At 45.4% G+C, this 21701-nt stretch overlaps 1 protein-coding gene across 2 annotated transcripts in view; it reads right to left on the reverse strand.

Annotated features, from left to right (window-relative positions):
• LOC143767350 (uncharacterized) overlaps window positions 1–21701 on the reverse strand; it is a 46261-nt gene that overhangs the window by 16514 nt on the left and 8046 nt on the right. Inside the window, exon 2 of one of the 2 annotated variants that reach the window (XM_077255601.1) lies at window positions 21413–21553. The exons of the other annotated variant lie outside the window; for it this stretch is intronic. The gene's annotated coding sequence lies outside the window, so the exon portion shown is untranslated. The remainder of the gene's footprint in view (window positions 1–21412; window positions 21554–21701) is intronic. 2 annotated transcript variants of the gene reach the window in all.

Here is a 21701-nt window from a genome sequence, read left to right on the forward strand (position 1 = left end):
TATAAGGGGGGGAGATCGGGGCACGGGGGGGGCGTCGGAGCACAGGGGGGGGCACAGCAGCACGGGGGGAGCGGGCAGGAGCACGGGGCAGCGGAGCACAGCACCGAGGGGACCGGACCCCATAACGGAGCGGTGGGGGGGCGATCGGTGGGGTGGGGGGGGGTTACATTAGTGTTTCCAGCCATGGCCAATGATATTGCAGCATCGGCCATGGCTGGATTGTAATATTTCACCAGTTTTTCAGGTGAAATATTACAAATCGCTCTGATTGGCAGTTTCACTTTCAACAGCCAATCAGAGCGATCGTAGCCACGGGGGGGTGAAGCCACCCCCCCTGGGCTGAAGCACCACTCCCCCTGTCTCTGCAGATCGGGTGAAATCGGAGTTAACCCCTTCACCCGATCTGCAGGGACGCGATCATTCCATGACGCCACATAGGCGTCATGGGTCGGATTGGCACGGGTTTTCATGACGCCTATGTGGCGTCATGGGTCGGGAAGGGGTTAAGGGAGGATAAAGTGATTGGTGACCTCCTGTCTGCACGTCCCAGATTCATTTATAGAAAGGCGAACAATCTGGGTAATATAATAGCTCCCACGGGTGGCATGTTGACAAATAGGTACAATTCTGCACCGTCAAACTGCCTTAATGGCTTCTTCCCCTGTAAAAAATGTGTACCATGTAAGAAACTGAATATAAAGAAACAAACATCTATTTCTAATAAATCAGCTACTATGGATATTCAGGACTTTATTACGTGTTCCACTAAGGGAATTATTTATGGAATAACCTGCCCCTGTGGAAAACTTTATATAGGCCGCACTATAAGAGCGATGCATGTTAGAATTGGGGAGCATTTGAGGAATATTACCAACAAGTTTATTGGACATCCCCTATCCATGCATTTTATGACACATCATGGGAGCTCAGTGAAGGACATTAAGGTCACGGGACTAAAAATTGTTAAAAGAGATGGACGTGGTGGCAATTTTATCCACCAGATGTCCAGGGCCGAAACAAAATGCATTTTTCAGATGAACACTTTAGTACCATACGGCCTAAATAGTGAAGTGGAGCTTTTTGCTTTCAACCAATGAGTTAATAATGTATGATCCGGCGCTCTATATAGGACGCACACACCGCACACCTTACCATCCCTGAAGAAGGAATCAGCGATTACGAAACGCGTTGGTTTTTGGTCTGGTGTGCGTTCCGTAGCCGGTCACGTGACTCATCACGTGGTAGTGACGTCACACAAGGTCCTGCAGCCGTCCTGCACCTTGCCGGCTCTATTTCTCTGATAGAGCTTTTCTGTGCCTGTGCACGGCACGTTTTTGTTCAGTCTTTTGCGGGGAGGTACGCCTGTCACCGGCCGGGACGGCGACCCCCGATATATCGGCAAGAGTTATACAGTTCTTTCATTAGCTATATTTTGGCCGTCCAAGATCAGCATTCAAGAACAGCATCTACAGGACCTCTCACCACAAGGGGACATACGTTTACACACAGCGCACAATGACCAAGGTATGCCACACGTGAATGCACCTTACACTTGGTTCAAAGGATGTTATATATTTATTTATATTTTTATACTGAAGTTTTAGCGCAAATATATATTTTAATTTATCTTTTATAGTGTTTATTCTTTTGATGAACAGGGTGGTCTTCATCATTATATTTGCTGCCAATTGACTCAGTTTTTAGGGCAGCGCCTTCCGGACACCTGCTTACGGTATATAATTAATAGCTGTTGTATTTTTATATGAGATAAGGGTAAAATCGCAATAATATAAGGCAAAAATGTAAAATGTAAGGCAGTATAAAACACCTGTGGTTTACGTACACTCACTGGCCACTTTATTAGGTACACCTGTCCAACTTCTTGTTAACACTTAATTTCTAATCAGCCAATCACATGGCGGCAACTCAGTGCATTTAGGCATGTAGACATGGTCAAGACAATCTCCTGCAGTTCAAACCGAGCATCAGTATGGGGAAGAAAGGTGATTTGAGTGCCTTTGAACGTGGCATGGTTGTTGGTGCCAGAAGGGCTGGTCTGAGTATTTCAGAAACTGCTGATCTACTGGGATTTTCACGCACAACCATCTCTAGGGTTTACAGAGAATGGCCCGAAAAAGAAAAAAAATCCAGTGAGCGGCAGTTCTGTGGGCGGAAATGCCTTGTTGATGCCAGAGGTCAGAGGAGAATGGGCAGACTGGTTCGAGCTGATAGAAAGGCAACAGTGACTCAAATCGCCACCCGTTACAACCAAGGTAGGCCTAAGAGCATCTCTGAACGCACAGTGCGTCGAACTTTGAGGCAGATGGGCTACAGCAGCAGAAGACCACACCGGGTACCACTCCTTTCAGCTAAGAACAGGAAACTGAGGCTACAATTTGCACAAGCTCATCGAAATTGGACAGTAGAAGATTGGAAAAACGTTGCTTGGTCTGATGAGTCTCGATTTCTGCTGCGACATTCGGATGGTAGGGTCAGAATTTGGCGTAAACAACATGAAAGCATGGATCCATCCTGCCTTGTATGGAGCATCTTTGGGATGTGCAGCCGACAAATTTGCGGCAACTGTGTGATGCCATCATGTCAATATGGACCAAAATCTCTGAGGAATGCTTCCAGCACCTTGTTGAATCTATGCCACGAAGAATTGAGGCAGTTCTGAAGGCAAAAGGGGTCCAACCCGTTACTAGCATGGTGTACCTAATAAAGTGGCCGGTGAGTGTATATACTTGAGTATAAGCTGACCCAAGTATAAGCCGAGGCACCTAATTTTGCCACGGAAAACTGGGTAAGCGTATTGACTCGAGTATAAGCCGGGTATGCATTATCCACTCATCCCTGTCCTGCTATGTGTGGCTCTCTCCTAGTTGTATGCATGGCTTGGCATCCTCCCCCTTCCTCCCTTTGTATGCATGGCTCGGCGTCCTCCACCTTGTGTGCATGGCTCGGCGTCCTCCTCCTTCTATGCATGGCTCGATGTCCTCCCCCGCCGTCCACCTTCTATGCATGGCTCGGCGTCCTCATCACCCCCTCCCCCTTGTATGCATGGCTCTGCGTCCTCCCCAGTCATACTCACCCTCCTCGCACGTCTCTGCATCTCCAGTGTCCCGCTGCGGCAGCTCTTCCTGTGCTCAGCGGTCACATGTTACTGCTCATTAATGTAATGAATATGCATTCCACGCTTATGGGAGTGGAGACGAGTGCATATTCATTACCTTATTGAGCAGTACAACGAGACCACTGAGCACAGGAAGACCTGCCACGCCGGGACAGTGGAGATGCAGGGACGTGCAGCGACCGTGCGAGGAGGATGAGTATGATGTCACAGCCGCCAGCTCCTGCCGCTGCTCCCTTTTCCCCGCTGGCTTTCTGGACAATGACTCGTGAATAAGCCGATGGGGCATTTTCAGCACAAAAAAAAATGTTCTGAAAATCTCGGCTTATACACGAGTATATACGGTAAATGGTTATACGCAGTAAAAAATAGCTGTGTATGAGGCAATGGTGAGTGACAGAAGCCAAATAGTAAATTACTGCCACATTTTTATATTAGAGTAAAGGTCAAATTTCAATCATGTGCAACAGTATGTATAAAGTACAGGGCAGTATGAGGCACCACAACAAATCAATGGTGCAAAATAGCAGAATAAAGCAGAATATAGACAAGGAGGAGAATACCTATGTGAGGTCTCAGGATGGAGGGGAGTGAAAATCCCAATCTGCGGAGTACCAGTTGTTGTCATGGTACAGCCATCGGGTGACCAGGGGCTCCTTCCCTGTCCCTAACACTAGGGGGTTCCCTAACTCACCCTTCTCCCCGGGATACTTCTGAAGGTGAAGATGCCAGGGCCTCCACCCTTGCCTTATCTCCTGAGCTAGCCTTCTCTCTGTTCTCTTCCCCCACACAGGGAAGAGGGGTGCTACTGTGCACTGTAGTACACCAACCCGACAAACAAGGCAACCAAACATGGGTTAACAGAAAGCTCCAGCCATACAAAATGTTCACTCACATATGACAAAGGAATTACCACACATACAAACCAAGCAACAGTCACTGATAACTCCTCCAACTCTCCTTCTCATATGAACTTCTCTCCCTCTGTTAGCCATGCAACAAAGGCTTGAGCTAAGTTTCATTGTTCCTTTGTCTGTCTCATGCTTGTCACTACCCCCTGTGTTGATACCATCTGCAGTGGTGAGGCTAGCGTTCTTGCTGACCAGTGCACTAGCCAGGGTGCAGTAAGGTGACAGCTAGGGACTAGGCATGTGATGGCGGCAGGGATAAGGACCCACATAGGGTGTTAGGGGAGCTTAGGGATAGGCTCATATTGTTGTTAGGAGGTGTCCCATCCCTCGCTCCATACTGTTAGGGTCTTCCACTCCCTTTTTCCATCCCGTTGTTTGTGTGTGTTGTGCCTTCCGCCGGACTTTCCCATCACGAATGTGACAGTTGTCAATCGGCAGGACATTGGCAGTGACGCCCCATCAAAAGAGCAGCCTGGAAGAAGAAGGGCTGCTCTGTTAGCGTGAGGTCAAATGAGGAAGCAGAATCACCTGCAGGAGGGGTCCATGACATCTTTAAGCTGTTGATGGGCAGAACAGGCAGATGGTTAATTACCTGTCTGACTGTTATGTCTCCATGAGACAAAAAGTAAAATAGTCCCAGATAACCCTGATAAGCTTTCCTATGGGACGTGAATAAAGTATGTATTAAAAAAAAGGGAAAAAAATGTGAAAATCATTAGATAAATGGCATTTCTTTTTTACAAATGTTTAACCCCTTTGGTAATTTTAATCTGCTTATAATGTACAGGGATGGCATGGGCACAACACTAACTCCAATCCAGGCAATTTAACAACCTGCCACTGCCAAATCACAACCACAGTATCTAGGGCGTACTAAGGTTCATGGAGAAGTGGTGTCCCTACATAAGCCACTGTCCCTGCCAGTGTGTGATTGTGAGGAGCTCCAAGGTTGCTATGGAAGCTGAAGGCCTCACAATGGTTGTGCACAAATGACTATTAGTCCCTGCCAGAAGTGGGGTCTATAAGAGGCACAAGTAGGGATCATACACTGCACTGCATAATTTCTAAGTGATCAAAGGCTTGTATATTGTATGATCGCTCTATTAAAGCACCACTAGGGCCTTTTTATAAAAAAATTTCCCTGCTGGAGTCGTATCATTAATACATGTTCCCTTCCCCAAGTAATATACTTACCAGACACCGTCTTTGTCACGATCAGCTGCAGCCGCAGATGCGGCCCAGTCCATAGACGCCCCCAAGCCGACCAACCTCAGAAGGCGTTGGGCGCGCGTCCCCCGGGGACGCAATACGGACCCTTTAAACCGCAGAGGGGGACCCGGGCCTACCCGAACTAGGGGAGGGCAGAGACCGGGATTCTGTGGCAGCTGAGCATGTGGACAAGGAAAGAGACACGTAGGACTTGATTACACCGCACAACTTCAGGTATAGAGAAAGTAAAGTTTACTAAAGTAAAGTCACACAGTACATAAACAAAACATGACGATAACAGGCTCTCGATTCCACACCTCCAGAAGGGTACCACCCAGTGGACCCCAAAACACCAACGGATCACCGAAGCACACATAGGCAGGACATCAGGACCCAGGCAGGACATCAGGGTACACGAGGACATCAGGACGCAGGCAAGACATCAGGATACAGACAGGACATCAGGACATCTGGACTCAGGAAAGACCTCAGGACATCAGGACACAGGAATACTGGATAGACATCTGGGACACTGGCGTGGCAGCCCAGGTCATCAGCTGGGACACTGGCGTGGCAGCCCAGGTCATCTGTTATATCAGGACATCGAACACAGGAAGGACATCAGGACATCAGGGAACATGAGGTCATCAGGATGCAGGTAAGACATCAGGACACACGAGAACATCAGGACATCAGGGTCCATGAGGTCATCAGGACACAGGCAGGACATCAGGGTACAGACAGAACATCAGGACATCTGGACCCAGGGTCACCGGCAGACATCAGACAGGAGTCGTTTGTTTCCGGACATCCGACATGACCTACAGACACCACCAGTCATCAGGCTCCAAGCTCCAGGCAGCAGTCATCAGGTTCCAGACTGCGGTCATCAGGCTCCAGGCATCGGACCTAGGAAGGAACTCAAGCGTGATGGTGCAAGCACCGCCGTACTGGACATGAGCCAGATGGGGTTAACACCGCATGGTAGCCAGAGCACAGAGTAGTAGATGCTCAGCAGAAACACCGGTTTCAAGAGACTCAAAGTCACTGGGAGTGAGGATCCAGATGCAAAGGGATTCCAGGAACATAATCACAGCAGACACAGTTCAGACAGGTTCAGGTACAGGACAGGTACAGGATCAAGGATTCGCGCCAGGATATACCACCTCCAGGACAGGCACCAGAACAGGACAAAACAGGAATCAAGGCAAGGACTTTGGTACCAAAACATAGACAGGAGAGGTGCAGAAACACAAACACACATAGCAAAGTTCAGGAGCTCTGTGAGTAGCTCAGGTCCCGCCCATAGGGCTGGGGAACTTTATATAGGAGCTGCCCCTCAGCAATTGGCTGGGGACAGCATTTCAAGTACACACCTTAACCCTGATAAAAACAGGGGAGGTGTGGCCGCGCACGCCCTAAGCACAAACAGAAACCATTACAGCACAATCAGTGCAGGATCTGAGGCTCAGGGCACCTGACTGAAACTGCATGCACTGACCCACGTGGAAAGTCATGCACCAGCTGCAAATTACCTCACAACCTGCGGACAACTTCCACAGCAGCAACCAGGGACCGCACATGCGGATGGTCCTACAACAGAAAAGACCTAACCACCATGTACGGCTGCGCAGCAGAGCAGGGAACTGAGAAATCTCCATCCAGGTAACAGCCAACAGTATCCCAGCTCAAATTAGGGGGAAAAGAGTAAAGGGTTAAAGCAAACATATGCATTGTCACGCCGAAAACCAGATACAGACAGAACGGCATGACAGTCTTCTTCTGTTCTTGGCTCCGCCCCAATTTCCCTGCTGGCTGGAGTGGTATCACTGATGCATGCTCCCTTCCCCAAGTATTATACTTACCAGAAGCAGTCTTCTTCTGTTCTCGGCGCCGCCCCAATTTCCCTTCAGGAGTGATATCACTAATACATGTTCCCTTCCCACAATAATATACTTACCAGACTCCGTCTTCTTCTTCTGTTGTCGGCGCCACTCCAGTTTCCCTGCTGAAGTGGTATCACTAATACTAGTTCCCTTCCCACGGTAATATACAGTTATGTGAAAAAGTTTTTGCCCCCTTCCCGATATCCTATTCTTTTTTCTTGTTTGTTACACTTAAATATTTCAGATCACCAAACAAATTTAAATATTAGGCAAAGATAGCACAAGTAAACACAAAATACAGTTTTTAAATGAAGGTCTTAATTATTAAAGGGAAATAGAAATCCAAACCTACAGGGCACTGTGTGAAAAAGTGAATGTCCCCTAAACCTAATAACTGGTTGGGCCACACTTAGCAGCAACAACTGCAATCAAGTTTTTGCAATAACTGGCAATGAGTCTTTTACAATGCTCTGAAGGAATTTTGGCCCACTAAACTTTGCAGAATTGTTGTAATTCAGCCACATTGAAGGGTTTCCGAGCATGAACCGCCTTTTTGAGGTCATGTCACAGCATGTCAATCGGATTAAGGTCAGGACTTTGACTACACCACTCCAAAGTCTTAATTTTGTTTTTCTTAAGCCATTCAGAGATGGACTTGCTGGTGTGTTTTGGATCATGGTCCTACAGAATAACCCAAGTAAACTTCAGCTTGAGGTCACAAACTGATGGCTAGACATTTTCCTTCAGGATTATTTGGTAGACAGCAGATTTCATAGTTCCATTTATCACAGCAAGACTTCCATGTCCTGAAGCAGCAAAACATCCCCAGACCATAACACTACCACCACATTTTACTGTTGGAATGATGTTCCTTTTCTGAAATGCTGAGTTACTTCTACGACAGACATAATGGGACATACACCAACTTCCAAAAAGTTCACCTTTTGTCTCGCCAGTCCACAGAATATTGTCTCTTTCTTGTGGTGAAGTCATGAACACTGACCTTAACTAAAGCAAGTGAGGCCTTCAGTTCTTTGGATGTTCTTTTGTATTTTTTATTACCTCTAGGATGAGTCGTCGCTGCACTCTTAGGGAAAGGTTCACCACTGTTCCATGTTTTTGCCATTTGTGGATAATGGATCTCACTGTGGTTCACCGGAGTACCAAAGCTTTAGAAATGGCTTTATAACCTTTTCCAGACTGATAGATCTCAATTAATTTGTTTGTTATTTGTTTCATAAGCTAGCTTTTGGTTATCTTTTGGTCTAATTCACTTTGTCAGGCAGGTCCTATACAATGATTGAGAACAGGTGTGGCAGTAAATAGACCTGGATGAGGCTAAGGAATTTGAACTCAGCTTACCAAAGATGTCATAAACCAATGATAATTTATGTTTTAAGGAGGGGGTGGGGGGCAAACACTTTTTCACACAGGGCCCTGTAGGTTTGGATTTATTTTTCCCTTAATAATAAAGACCTTCGTTTAATAACTGCGTTTTGTGATTACTTGTGTTATCTTTGTCTAATATATAAAATTGTTAGGTGATCTGAAACATTTAGGCTATGTGCACACGTTCAGGATTTCTTGCAGAAAATTCTGGAGAATTCTGGACATTTTCTGCAAGAAATCCGCAAGAAAACCGCGTGCGTTTTTGCCGCGATTTTGCCACGGTTTTGACACGTTTTTGCCGCGGTTTTGACGCGTTTTTGCCGCGGTTTTTTCCGGACACTTCCCAATGCATTTTAAGTGGGAAATCCGCAAAAAAACCGCAAAATTAATGAACATGCTGCGTTTTTTACCGCGATGCGTTTTTACCGCGGAAAAAACGCATCATGTGTACAAAAAGTGCAGAATTCATTAAAAATGATAGGATGCATAATATAAGCAGATTATTTGCGGTTTTATAGCGTTTTTATAGGGAAAAACCGCGAAAAAACCGCGAATAATCTGCAACGTGTGAACACAGCCTTAAGTGTGACAAACATGCAAAAGAATAAGAAATCAAGAAACGGGTATCACTTTTTCAAAAAGCTGTACTTATCAGACACCTCCTTCTATTCTCGGCACCACCCCAGTCTTCTTCTGCAGATTGTGATCTCCTGGATTACTCCAGTGTTTGCTGGATGAACTATAAGTCACAACTCAATGTAAGTCTATAAGAGCCAAAACGTGGTTCTCATATTTATATTGAAAGCTTGTGACCATTAGCTCTGGTTTCCAGTCAGTCAGAAGTTGCGATCACAAAATAGCGGAACAGGAACCGGGTAGAGCAGAAGACAGATGGCTTCAGATATTAGTAATACCAGTCCGGCAGTAAAATAAGAAAAAAGAAATGCTGGAGTAGGCCTTTAAGTTTTGTAGAAAAAATGTAAAAAAAAATTGTGTTAAAAAACAAACACAAAAATCAAAATTTTACCAATAAGGTTGCTTTAAGGAAAATAAACACAGGAAAAAAATGCTAATATTCGTTACAGTCGCACCCATTATGACCTGTATTATGAAACTATCATTATTCATTCTTGTAACGAACTTAGTCAGGAACTTTCAGCTCTCTGGCACCCCCTTACCCTGCTGGCCAATAAGGGTATTGACAGAGCATAAGAAAATGAGCGCAGCTGCTCTAATTTTTGTTGAATAATTCGGTTTGTGATGTGACGGAATGTATATATACCACCGGTTCCTGGTAGGAATACATGCATACCTTAATCCAGTCACCATCAAGTCCCCAATACCACACAAAAACGAAAATTATGCTGCCACCACCTACCTCTTTTAGGTGGATTGGACACCCGTTTGGTAGCATAAATTTGCACGGAGTATGTGGCGGATCTCTCATCAAACAAGAAGAACAAAGCTAGCAAATTTATAATTTTGCTCCGGAAGAAATCGGCAGTGTTTACAAAAGATACAAATAATATTACAAAAGAGATAGAATACAAATATGTACAAACAGTTATAAAATGGGATAAAAATACGAAACTTACTAAATGTGGATCACAAGTATGACGTGTCGATAAAGGGGAGGAGAAATTCCAAAGAAATTATCCAGTACCAAAACATGGTGTCTAGCTGTCTCTCCTGGCTCTGAATGCAAGCCAAAGATGCACGTTCCGGTTTTATGCTTCGGCTATAAAACTAGGAACTCCCACTTTGCTGACCTCACATATGGGCCGTTTTCTGGGAGGTACACATAACTTTGAAAGTTATCAATAACTCCTTTTCTTCATATCTTTGGCCTGGAAGCTCACAAGCCAAAGGTATTGACATTATTTTTTCCCTTGCGATTTTACTGCTTTTTAGAGTCAACACACGGTATGTCTGTAATTTGCTTGTGGGCAGAGATTCATTTCCAAGATTTCTGATAGCCCTAAATGCCGCAAAACGCTGCCATGCATAACCCCAAGTGCCCAAATCCTGGAAATGTAATTTTTATGTTTTTGGGATTAATGTGACTTATTGAATTTGACTTTGGGCATTTTGCTTGGAAGACAAGGAGGTTTTTGGAGGGAAAATGCATTCAGCTCTGCTAGTGCTGGCAGGCAATAAAACTCGTGTTCAACACTGACCATTTGCCTGAAGGGATGGGGGGGTGGAAATTCACAGAGAGAGGGGGTGGTTTATATAGGACTTGGTCCTACCGAAACCAATGGTGGGAGGTCTAGTGGGCCAGCTCTGGTTGTGCCCCAGAACAATGGAAAATAATTCATATCTTCCTGACACTTCCCCCTTTTTGACCACGCTAAGGAGGCAGGAGCTCTTGGTACTCCTCCATGCGCATCTCTGCGGGCTCTGCGCATCTCTGCGGGCTCTCTCCACTGGGATAGCCTATCTGCATTGCCATGCTCGCTGCCTTTTCTGTCTTGAACGGTAAAGTCATACTGCTGGACAGCGAGGCTCCAGTGTAGCAACCTTACGTTGGTACCGGACATGGTGTGCAGCCAACTCTGGGGGTTGTGGTCGGTCACAACAGTGAAGTGTAACCGTTAGTGATGAGCGAGTGTACTCGTTGCTTGGGTTTACTTGTAAGTGCTCGGAGATTTAGTTGAATGATTTACAGCTACTGCCCAGCTTGAATACATGTGGGAATTTCCTAGCAACCAGGCAACCTCCACATGTACTCAGCCTAGCTAGTAGCTGTAAATCACTCAGCTGCTTTGACAAAAACTAAATCTGCGAACACTAACAAATACTCGAAGACCACCTGAGTGTGCGCGAGAAAACCAGAGCAACGAGGACACTCGCTCATCACTAGTAACCGTACAAGTAGGGCTGCAAGCGTTGCAGGACCCATACCATGGCCAGGCACTCCTTCTCTATAGTGGAATAGGCCACTTCCCTCGGCAAGAGCTTCTGGCTTAGGTGCAACACGGGGTGCTCTTGGTTCCTTGAGTCGACCTAGGTAAGCACAGCACTGAGGCCAAACTTGCTGGTGTCGGTCTGTACTAAGAACGGTCGACTGCACTTGACTGACCTTAGCACAGGGGAGCTGCTCAGGGCAGTCTTCAGAGCCCGAAAGGCCCTCTCACAGTCAGTTATCCAATCGACTGTATGGGGTAGGTTCCTCTTGGTGAGGTCCATCAAGGGCTTCGCAAGGCTACTAAAGTTTTGTACAAAGTGCCTATAGTACCCTGCAGTGCTCAAGAAGGACATCACCTGTTTCTTGGTTCTGGGGGTGGGCCAGGAAGCAATAGCATCTACTTTCCCAGGCTCTGGCTTCAGAGTACCCCCGCCTAACTGGTGCCCAGGTAGTGGACCTCACTCATGCCCATATGGCACTTTCCAGGCTTGATAGTCAAGCCTGCTTGGTGAATGCACCTGAGCACCTGCTGCAGATGCTCGAGTTGATCCTCCCAGGTGGGGCTGAAGACGGCAATGTCATCAGGTATGCCACTGCGCACCTCTCCAGTCCCTGGACAGGTCATTGACCATCTGCTGGAAAGTGGCAGGAGCATTCTTCATGCCAAAAGGCTTGACCGTGGACTCATACAGTCCAAAGGGGTGATAAAGGCAGACTTCTCCTATGCTTCAAGGCTCAGGGGAATCTGCCCATATCCCCAGCTCAGATCCATAATGGATAGATAGCTCGCGCTAACCGTTCAAGCAGCTCCTCAATGCGTGGCATTGGGTATCCTTCGGAGGCCGTTATGGCATTGAGCCCCCCTGTAGTCCATGCAGACCCGGGTGGTCCGATCCTTTTTGGTTGCTCAGTGGATAGCACTGCAGCCTTGCAGCGCTGGAGTCCTGGGTTCAAATCCCATCAAGGACAACATCTGTAAGGAGTTTGTATGTTCTCCCCGTGTTTGCGTGGGATTTCTCCAGGTTCTCCGGTTTCCTAACACATTCCAAAGACATACTTATAGGGAATTTAGATTGTGAGCCCCATTGGGGACAGCGATGATAATGTATGCAAACTGTAAAGCGCTGCGGAATATGCTAGCGCTAGATAAAAATAAAGATTATTATTATTATTATCATTTGGCACCAGGACTAGAGGTGAGGCCCACGTGCTCTTAGACCATTTAATCACCTCTAACTTTAGCATCTCATCGATATCCTGGCTCTTGAGGTGCTGCACCTCATCCAAGATTCGATAGGATGTCCGCTGGATTGGGGTATGATTCCCGGTTCATCATGAACTGTGGCACCTCAGCCGGACAAAGATGTGGGAACTGGTCTTTCACCATCAGGTCCTTTAGCTGCTCAAAGGTGGTCACTAACTGTCCTTGGACTCACTGTTCAAAGTAGGTTCTGAGCCAGTGCACCACATTGCTGTAGCTGTCATATGGTCCATGTTGGAGGTTCCGGAACTTTTTACGGTACACCACGGGAGTCAATTGGTAAAGAGATTTTTGGAGGGAAAACGCATTCAGCTCTGCTAGTGGTGGCAGGCAATAAAACTCTTGCATTCCACACTGACCATTTGCCTGAAAGGGGGGGATGGAAATTCACAGAGGGGAGGGGGGGCTGTATGTAGGATTTGGTCCTACCGAAACCAATGGTGGGAGGAGTAGTAGGCCAGGTTTGGTTGTGCCCCAGAACAATGGAAAATAATTCATATCTTCCTGACAATTCTTCATAGTGAATGGCATAAAATAGTAAAGAAAGAAAATCAATTATTTTTTCATTTTTCTATAACCCCTACTGTGGAGCTGCCGAACTATAGGAGGCTGAACCAAAGAGATGAAGCCCACGTTCTCCAGCACAGAGACAGTTATACTGTACGTGACTGGCAGAAACATTTAGTGGAGGGAAATAATTATTCTCTGTATATAAGCCTGTGGGGGGAAAGAACTACATTTCCTATCAACCCCAGGAGTGAGACAGGAACAGAGAGGAGCCAGAAAAGTGAAGAGAAAGAGTATTCTGGAGAGATGTCAGACAGTCCTGTCAGGAAGATAATTGAGAGAAGAGAGGATCCACTATAGAAGTCTGACTGCGAGTCTTCTGTTTTATATAAGGAAAGAACATACTCTATTGATTTGAGGAATAGTGGGAACATCTTCCTATACATCTGAGGTATACTTGAAAAGAGCCTCCTACAGATTTTTCTGAGGTATCTGACAGAGAAGGAGCCTCCTCCATTATATCTGAGGTCACTGACCGAGTGTCATTCTCTCAGCCGTGGGCCTGGCCTCTCATAAACTGGGAGACTGGCGCTCCTCACGCGGCGCTATGTACCTCACTCACCCTGTCCATGGCTCCAGACGATGAGCGGCTCCATTCTCTGCTAGGAACCTGCATCCCCTTGGCAGGTCTCCTGGAAATGCTCTTAGGAGGCGTGCTCCGCTTCGTGCACATACTTTAAGCAGCAGGCCACCTGCTGTCTGTGGGCTGTCGGTGCTGTGATGGTCTGTGTATACTTAAGGTCCTCATTTCCTTTGGGAGGTGCATGAGCAACTTTTTGTTTTGTTCTTAGTTGCCGTTCTCAGGTCCCAGATTAGCACTTGCTTATTCTGTCTTGCCTTGTCTTGCCTGAACTAATATCCAGTGTTTTTTCCCTAGTGCCGTTGTCCCAAATACCTACTATCTATCTTCAGACACTGGCGGTATTCCTTGGGCCCTGCTGGTTCTCATTCTCCGGTTCCCTGGACCTGTCGCTCCTCCTCTCCCAGTACAACAGTCCCATTTGGGTCTGACCCTCTGGTCTCTGGAGCTGTTGCACGTAAGCTTCCTTTGCTGCGCCGGGTCTATCTCTGTATAGGGATTCGCTCGCCGGAGCTCTCTCGGGGGTATTCTGTGTTTAACCCCTTAATCCCGTATGACGTACTATCCCGTCAAGGTGACCTGGGACTTAATTCCTGGTGACGGGATAGTACGTCATAGGCGATCGGCCGCGCTCACGGGGGGAGCGCGGCCGATCGCGGCCGGGTGTCAGCTGCATATCGCAGCTGACATCCGGCACTATGTGCCAGGAGCGGTCACGGACCGCCCCCGGCACATTAACCCCCGGCACACCGCGATCAAACATGATCGCGATGTGCCGGCGGTGCAGGGAAGCATCGCGCAGGGAGGGGGCTCCCTGCGGGCTTCCCTGAGCCCCCCGCAGCAACGCGATGTGATCGCGTTGCTGCGAGGGTCTTACCTCCCTCCCTGCCTGCTCCAGACCCGGATCCAAGATGGCCGCGGATCCGGGTCCTGCAGGGAGGGAGGTGGCTTCACAGACGCCTGCTCAGAGCAGGCACTGTGAAGCAGCCTGCACTTCTCTCAGATCGGTGATCTGTCAGAGTGCTATGCAAACTGACAGATCACCGATCTGTATTGTCCCCCCCTGGGGCAAAGTAAAAAAGTTAAAAAAAAAATTTCCAAATGTGTAAAAAAAAATAAAAAAAAATATTCCAAAATAATGAAAAAAAATAAATAAATATTATTCCCATAAATACATTTCTTTATCTAAATATATAAAAAAAACAATAAAAGTACACATATTTAGTATCGCCGCGTCCGTAACGACCCGACCTATAAAACTGGCCCACTAGTTAACCCCTTCAGTAAACACCGTAAGAAAAAAAAAAAAAAAACGAGGCAAAAAACAACGGTTTATTATCATACCGCCGAACAAAAAGTGGAATAACACGCGATCAAAAAGACTGATATAAATGACCATGGTACCGCTGAAAGCGTCATCTTGTCCCGCAAATAACGAGCCGCCATACAGCATGATCAGCAAAAAAATAAAAAAGTTATAGTCCTGAGAATTAAGCGATGCAAAAATAATTATTTTTTCAATAAAATAGTTTTTATCGTATAAAAGCGCCAAAACATAAAAAAATGAGATAAATGCGGTATCGCTGTAAGCGTACTGACCCGAAGAATAAAACTGCTTTATCAATTTTACCAAACGCGGAACGGTATAAACGCCTCCCCCAAAAGAAATTCATGAATAGCTGGTTTTTGGTCATTCTGCCTCACAAAAATCGGAATAAAAAGCGATCAAAAAATGTGACGTGCCCAAAAATGTTACCAATAAAAACGTCAACTCGTCCCGCAAAAAACAAGATCTCACATGACTCTGTGGACTCAAATATGGAAAAATTATAGCTCTCAAAATATGGTAACGCAAAAAATATTTTTTGCAATAAAAAGCGTCTTTCAGTGTGTGACGGCTGCCAATCATAAAAATCCGCTAAAAAACTCGCTATAAAAGTAAATCAAATCCCCCTTCATCACCCCCTTAGTTAGGGAAAAATAAAAAAAAAGTATTTATTTCCATTTTCCCATTAGGGCTAGGGTTGGGGCTAGGGTTAAGGCTACAGTTAGGGTTGGGGCTAAAGTTAGGGTTAGGGTTTGGATTACATTTACGGTTGGGAATAGGGTTGGGATTAGGGTTAGGGGTGTGTCAGGGTTAGAGGTGTGGTTAGGGTTACTGTTGGGATTAGGGTTAGGGGTGTGTTTGGATTAGGGTTTCAGTTATAATTGGGGGGTTTCCACTGTTTCGGCACATCAGGGGCTCTCCAAACGCAACATGGCGTCCGATCTCAATTCCAGCCAATTCTGCGTTGAAAAAGTAAAACAGTGCTCCTTCCCTTCCGAGCTCTCCCGTGTGCCCAAACAGGGGTTTACCCCAACATATGGGGTATCAGCGTACTCAGGACAAATAGGACAACAACCTTTGGGGTCCAATTTCTCCTGTTACCCCTGGGAAAATACAAAACTGGGGGCTAAAAAATAATTTTTGTGGGAAAAACAAAGATTTTTTATTTTCACGGCTCTGCGTTATAAACTGTAGTGAAACACTTGGGGGTTCAAAGTTCTTACAACACATCTAGATAAGTTCCTTGGGGGGTCTAGTTTCCAAAATGGGGTCACTTGTGTGGGGCTTCTACTGTTTAGGTACATTAGGGGCTCTGCAAACGCAATGTGACGCCTGCAGACCATTCCATCTAAGTCTGCATTCCAAATGGCGCTCCTTCCCTTCCGAGCCCTCCCATGCATCCAAACGGTGGTTCCCCCCACATATGTGGTATCAGCGCACTCAGGACAAATTGGACAACAACTTTTGGGGTCCAATTTCTCCTGTTACCCTCGGGAAAATACAAAACCGGGGGCTGAAAAATATTTTATGTGGGAAAAATTTTTATTTTTATTTTTACGGCTCTGCATTATAAACTTCTGTGAAGCCCTTGGTGGGTCAAAGCGCTCACCAAACATCTAGATAAGTTCCTTAGGCGGTCTACTTTCCAACATGGTGTCACTTGTGGGGGGTTTCTACTGTTTAGATACATTAGGGGCTCTGCAAACGCAATGTGACGCCTGCAGACCATTCCATCTAAGTCTGCATTCCAAATGGCGCTCCTTCACTTCCGAGCCCTTCCATGCGTCCAAACGGTGGTTCCCCCCCACATATGGGGTATCAGCGCACTCAGGACAAATTGGACAACAACATTTGGGGTCCAATTTCTCCTGTTACCCTCGGGAAAATACAAAACTGGGGGCTAAAAAATAATTTTTGTGGGAAAAAATTTTTGTTTTATTTTTACGGCTCTGCATTATTAACTTCTGTGAAGCCCTTGGTGGGTCAAAGCGCTCAAAACACATCTAGATAAGTTCCTTAGGGGGTCTACTTTCCAAAATGGTGTCACTTGTGGGGGGTTTCAATGTTTAGGCACATCAGTGGCTCTCCAAACGCAACATGGCGTCCCATCTCAATTCCTGTCAATTTTGCATTGAAAAGTCAAACGGTGCTACTTCCTTTCCGAGCTCTCCCATGCGCCCAAACAGTGGTTTACCCCCACATATGGGGTATCAGCGTACTCAGGACAAATTGTACAACAACTTTTGGGGTCCAATTTCTCCTGCTACCCTTGGAAAAATACAAAACTGGAGGCCAAAAAATAAGTTTTGTGGGAAAAAAAAGATTTTTTATTTTCACGGCTCTGCGTTGTAAACTGTAGTGAAACACTTGGGGGTTCAAAGTTCTCACAACACATCTAGATAAGTTCCTTGGGGGGTCTAGTTTCCGATATGGGGTCACTTGTGGGGGGTTTGTACTATTTGGGTACATCAGGGGCTCTGCAAATGCAACGTGACGCCTGCAGACCAATCCATTTAAGTCTGCATTCCAAATGGCGTTCCTTCCCTTCCGAGCTCTGTCATGCGCCCAAACAGTGGTTCCCCCCCACATATGGGGTATCAGCATACTCAGGACAAATTGGACAACAACTTTTGGGGTCCAATTTATCCTGATACCCTTGTAAAAATACAAAACTGGGGGCTAAAAAATCATTTTTGTGAAAAAAAAAAAGAATTTTTATTTTCACGGCTCTGCGTTATAAACTGTAGTGAAACACTTGGGGGTTCAAAGTTCTCACAACACATCTAGATAAGTTCCTTGGGGGGTCTAGTTTCCAATATGGGGTCACTTGTGGGGGGTTTGTACTGTTTGGGTACATCAGGGGCTCTGCAAATGCAATGTGACGCCTGCAGACCAATCCATTTAAGTCTGCATTCCAAATGGCGCTCCTTCCCTTCTGAGCTCTGTCATGCGCCCAAACAGTGGTTCCCCCCCACATATGGGGTATCAGCATACTCAGGACAAATTGGACAACAACTTTTGAGGTCCAATTTATCCTGATACCCTTGTGAAAATACAAAACTGGGGGCTAAAAATCATTTTTGTGAAAAAAAAAAAGAATTTTTATTTTTACGGCTCTGCATTATAAACTTCTGTGAAGCACTTGTTGGGTCAAAGTGCTCACCACACATCTAGATAAGTTCCTTAGGGGGTCTACTTTCCAAAATGGTGTCACTTGTGGGGGGTTTCAATGTTTAGGCACATCAGGGGCTCTGCAAACGCAACATGGCATCCCATCTTAATTCCAGTCAATTTTGCATTGAAAAGTAAAATAGCGCTCCTTCCCTTCCGAGCTCTTCTATGCGCCCAAACAGTGGTTTACACCCACATATGGGGTATCGTCGTACTCAGGACAAATTGCACAACAAATTTTGTGGTCTAATTTCTTCTCTTACCCTTGGGGAAATAAAAACATAGGGGCGAAAAGATCATTTTTGTGAAAAAATATGATTTTTTTATTTTTACGGCTCTGCATTATAAACTTCTGTGAAGCACTTGTTGGGTCAAAGTGCTCACCACACATCTAGATAAGTTCCTTAGGGGGTCTACTTTCCAAAATGGTGTCACTTGTGGGGGGTTTCAATGTTTAAGCACATCAGGGGCTCTCCAAATGCAACATGGCGTCCCATCTCAATTCCAGTCAATTTTGCATTGAAAAGTCAAATGGCGCTCCTTCCCTTCCGAGCTCTGCCCTGCGCCCAAACAATGGTTTACACCCACATATGGGGTATCAGCGTACTCAGGACAAATTGCACAACAATTTTTGAGGTCCAATTTCTTCTCTTACTCTTGGGAAAATAAAAAATTGGGGGCGAAAAGATCATTTTTGTGAAAAAATATGATTTTTTATTTTTACCGCTCTGCATTATAAACTTCTGTGAAGCACTTGTTGGGTCAAAGTGCTCACCACACATCTAGATAAGTTCCTTAGGGGGTCTACTTTCCAAAATGGTGTCACTTGTAGGGGGTTTCAATGTTTAGGCACATCAGGGGCTCTCCAAATGCAACTTGGCGTCCCATCTCAATTCCAGTCAATTTTGCATTGAAAAGTCAAATGGCGCTCCTTTCCTTCCGAGCTCTGCCATGCGCCCAAACAGTGGATTACCCCCACATATGGGGTATCAGCGTACTCAGGACAAATTGTACAACAAATTGGGGGGTCTATTTTCTCCTGTTACCCTTGGTAAAATAAAACAAATTGGATCTGAAATAAATTTTGTGTGAAAAAAAGTTAAATGTTCATTTTTATTTAAACATTCCAAAAATTCCTGTGAAACACCTGAAGGGTTAATAAACTTCTTGAAATTGGTTTTGAGTACCTTGAGGGGTGCAGTTTTTAGAATGGTGTCACACTTGGGTATTTTCTATCATATAGACCCGTCAAAATGACTTCAAATGAGATGTGGTCCCTAAAAAAAAATGGTGTTGTAAAAATGAGAAATTGCTGGTCAACTTTTAACCCTTATAACTCCGTCACAAAAAAAAATTTTGGTTCCAAAATTGTGCTGATGTAAAGTAGACATGTGGGAAATGTTACTTATTAAGTATTTTGCATGACATATGTCTGTGATTTAAGGGCATAAAAATTAAAAGTTGGAAAATTGCGAAATTTTCAAAATTTTTGCCAAATATTCATTTTTTTCACAAATAAACTCAAGTTATATCGAAGAAATTTTACCACTATCATGAAGTACAATATGTCACGAGAAAACAATGTCAGAATCGCCAAGATCCGTTGAAGCGTTCCAGAGTTATAACCTCATAAAGGGACAGTGGTCAGAATTGTAAAAATTGGCCCGGTCATTAACGTGCAAACCACCCTCGGGGCTTAAGGGGTTAAGCCCAGGGGGTTCTCGCTTGTGGGTTTACCTGCTTTATAACCTGAATAAAGCTTTGCTGATTTATGTGACATCCTTGTCCAGCTGGTTCCTAGGATTCAACTTCCACAGAGTCCTCTGTGGTCTAGTGGGTTCACGAACCTTGCTCTGCCTGCCTTGGTGTTACACAGAGATAGAGCCTCCTCCATTATCTCTGAGGTCACTGACAGAGAAAGAGCCTCCTCCATTATCTCTGAGGTCACTGACAGAGACAGAGCCTCCTCCATTATATCTAAGGTGACTAAGAGAGATAGAGCCTCCTCCATTATATCTGAGGTCACTGACAGAGATAGAGCCTCCTCCATTATATCAGAGGTCCCTGACAGAGATAGAGCCTCCTCCATTATATCTGAGGTCACTGACAGAGACAGAGCCTCCTCCATTATATCTGAGGTCACTGACAGAGATAGAGCTTCCTCCATTATATCAGAGGTCACTGACAGAGATAGAGCCTCCTCCATTATATCAGAGGTCCCTGACAGAGATAGAGCCTCCTCCATTATATCTGAGGTCCCTGACAGAGATAGAGCCTCCTCCATTATATCTGAGGTCACTGACAGAGATAGAGCCTCCTCCATTATATCTGAGGTCACTGACAGAGATAGAGCCTAATCCATTATATCTGAGGTCACTGACAGAGATAGAGCCTCCTCCATTATATCTGAGGTCACTGACAGAGATAGAGCCTCCTCCATTATATCTGAGGTCACTGACAGAGATAGAGCCTAATCCATTATATCTGAGGTAACTGACAGAGATTTAGCCTTCTCCATTAAACTTGAGGTTAGTGACAGAGATGGAGCCTCCTCCATTATTTCTGAGGTTACTGACAGAGATAGAGCCTCCTCCATTTTATCTAAGGTCATGGACAGAGATAAATATAAACCGAAAAAACACACGGTAATGGATCAATATTATAGCTGTAAGTTATAGTGTATTAACAGTGTGATAGTACACAAAATCCATACCAATAGGGGGTAATTATTTGATACAAAGTTTATTATAAAAGATTATATTAATAAATCACAAAGACAACAGTGGAGGAATAGATGAGCAATAACAGCTAAAATGGTCAGCGTATCAGATGCTATAATATGCGCTGAAAGATAGCACAAATATCACTGCTGCAATGCCCGCAATACATAATGCAACGACGTCTTAGATATAACAAACATGGTGTCAGTGGGGCTTCATTAAGGAGGAATGGATAAATAGACTAACAGTAGTCCCGCTGAACACCCGGAGTCATAAATTACTAAAACATAGAATATGATACAAGGTATAAAGAGGTTCAAATCATGCCAAGCTTGGCTAAGTATTAATACCTTGAGACATCGTGGCAAAAGAGTGGGGGCGTGCCGGCAGCATACAAGGAGCCTTGACGCGCGTTTTACCGCCTTGGCTTCGTCAGGAGGCGTCACGGACAGAGATAAAGCCTACTCCTACTCCAAGCATTCCTATTTCCTCTATGAGAAAGCAGCCAACAGACATCTCAGCCGGTGGCATGTTACCAGGAGAACAGAGTGATTTACATTCTAAAATCGGACATGTCTGATGGATATGTCCCTTGACAATTAGCTACTTAGCGCCCCCATACATATTAGATTATCTGCT

This window comes from Ranitomeya variabilis, chromosome 4 (assembly GCF_051348905.1).
Source record: "Ranitomeya variabilis isolate aRanVar5 chromosome 4, aRanVar5.hap1, whole genome shotgun sequence".
Lineage (NCBI taxonomy): Eukaryota > Metazoa > Chordata > Amphibia > Anura > Dendrobatidae > Ranitomeya > Ranitomeya variabilis.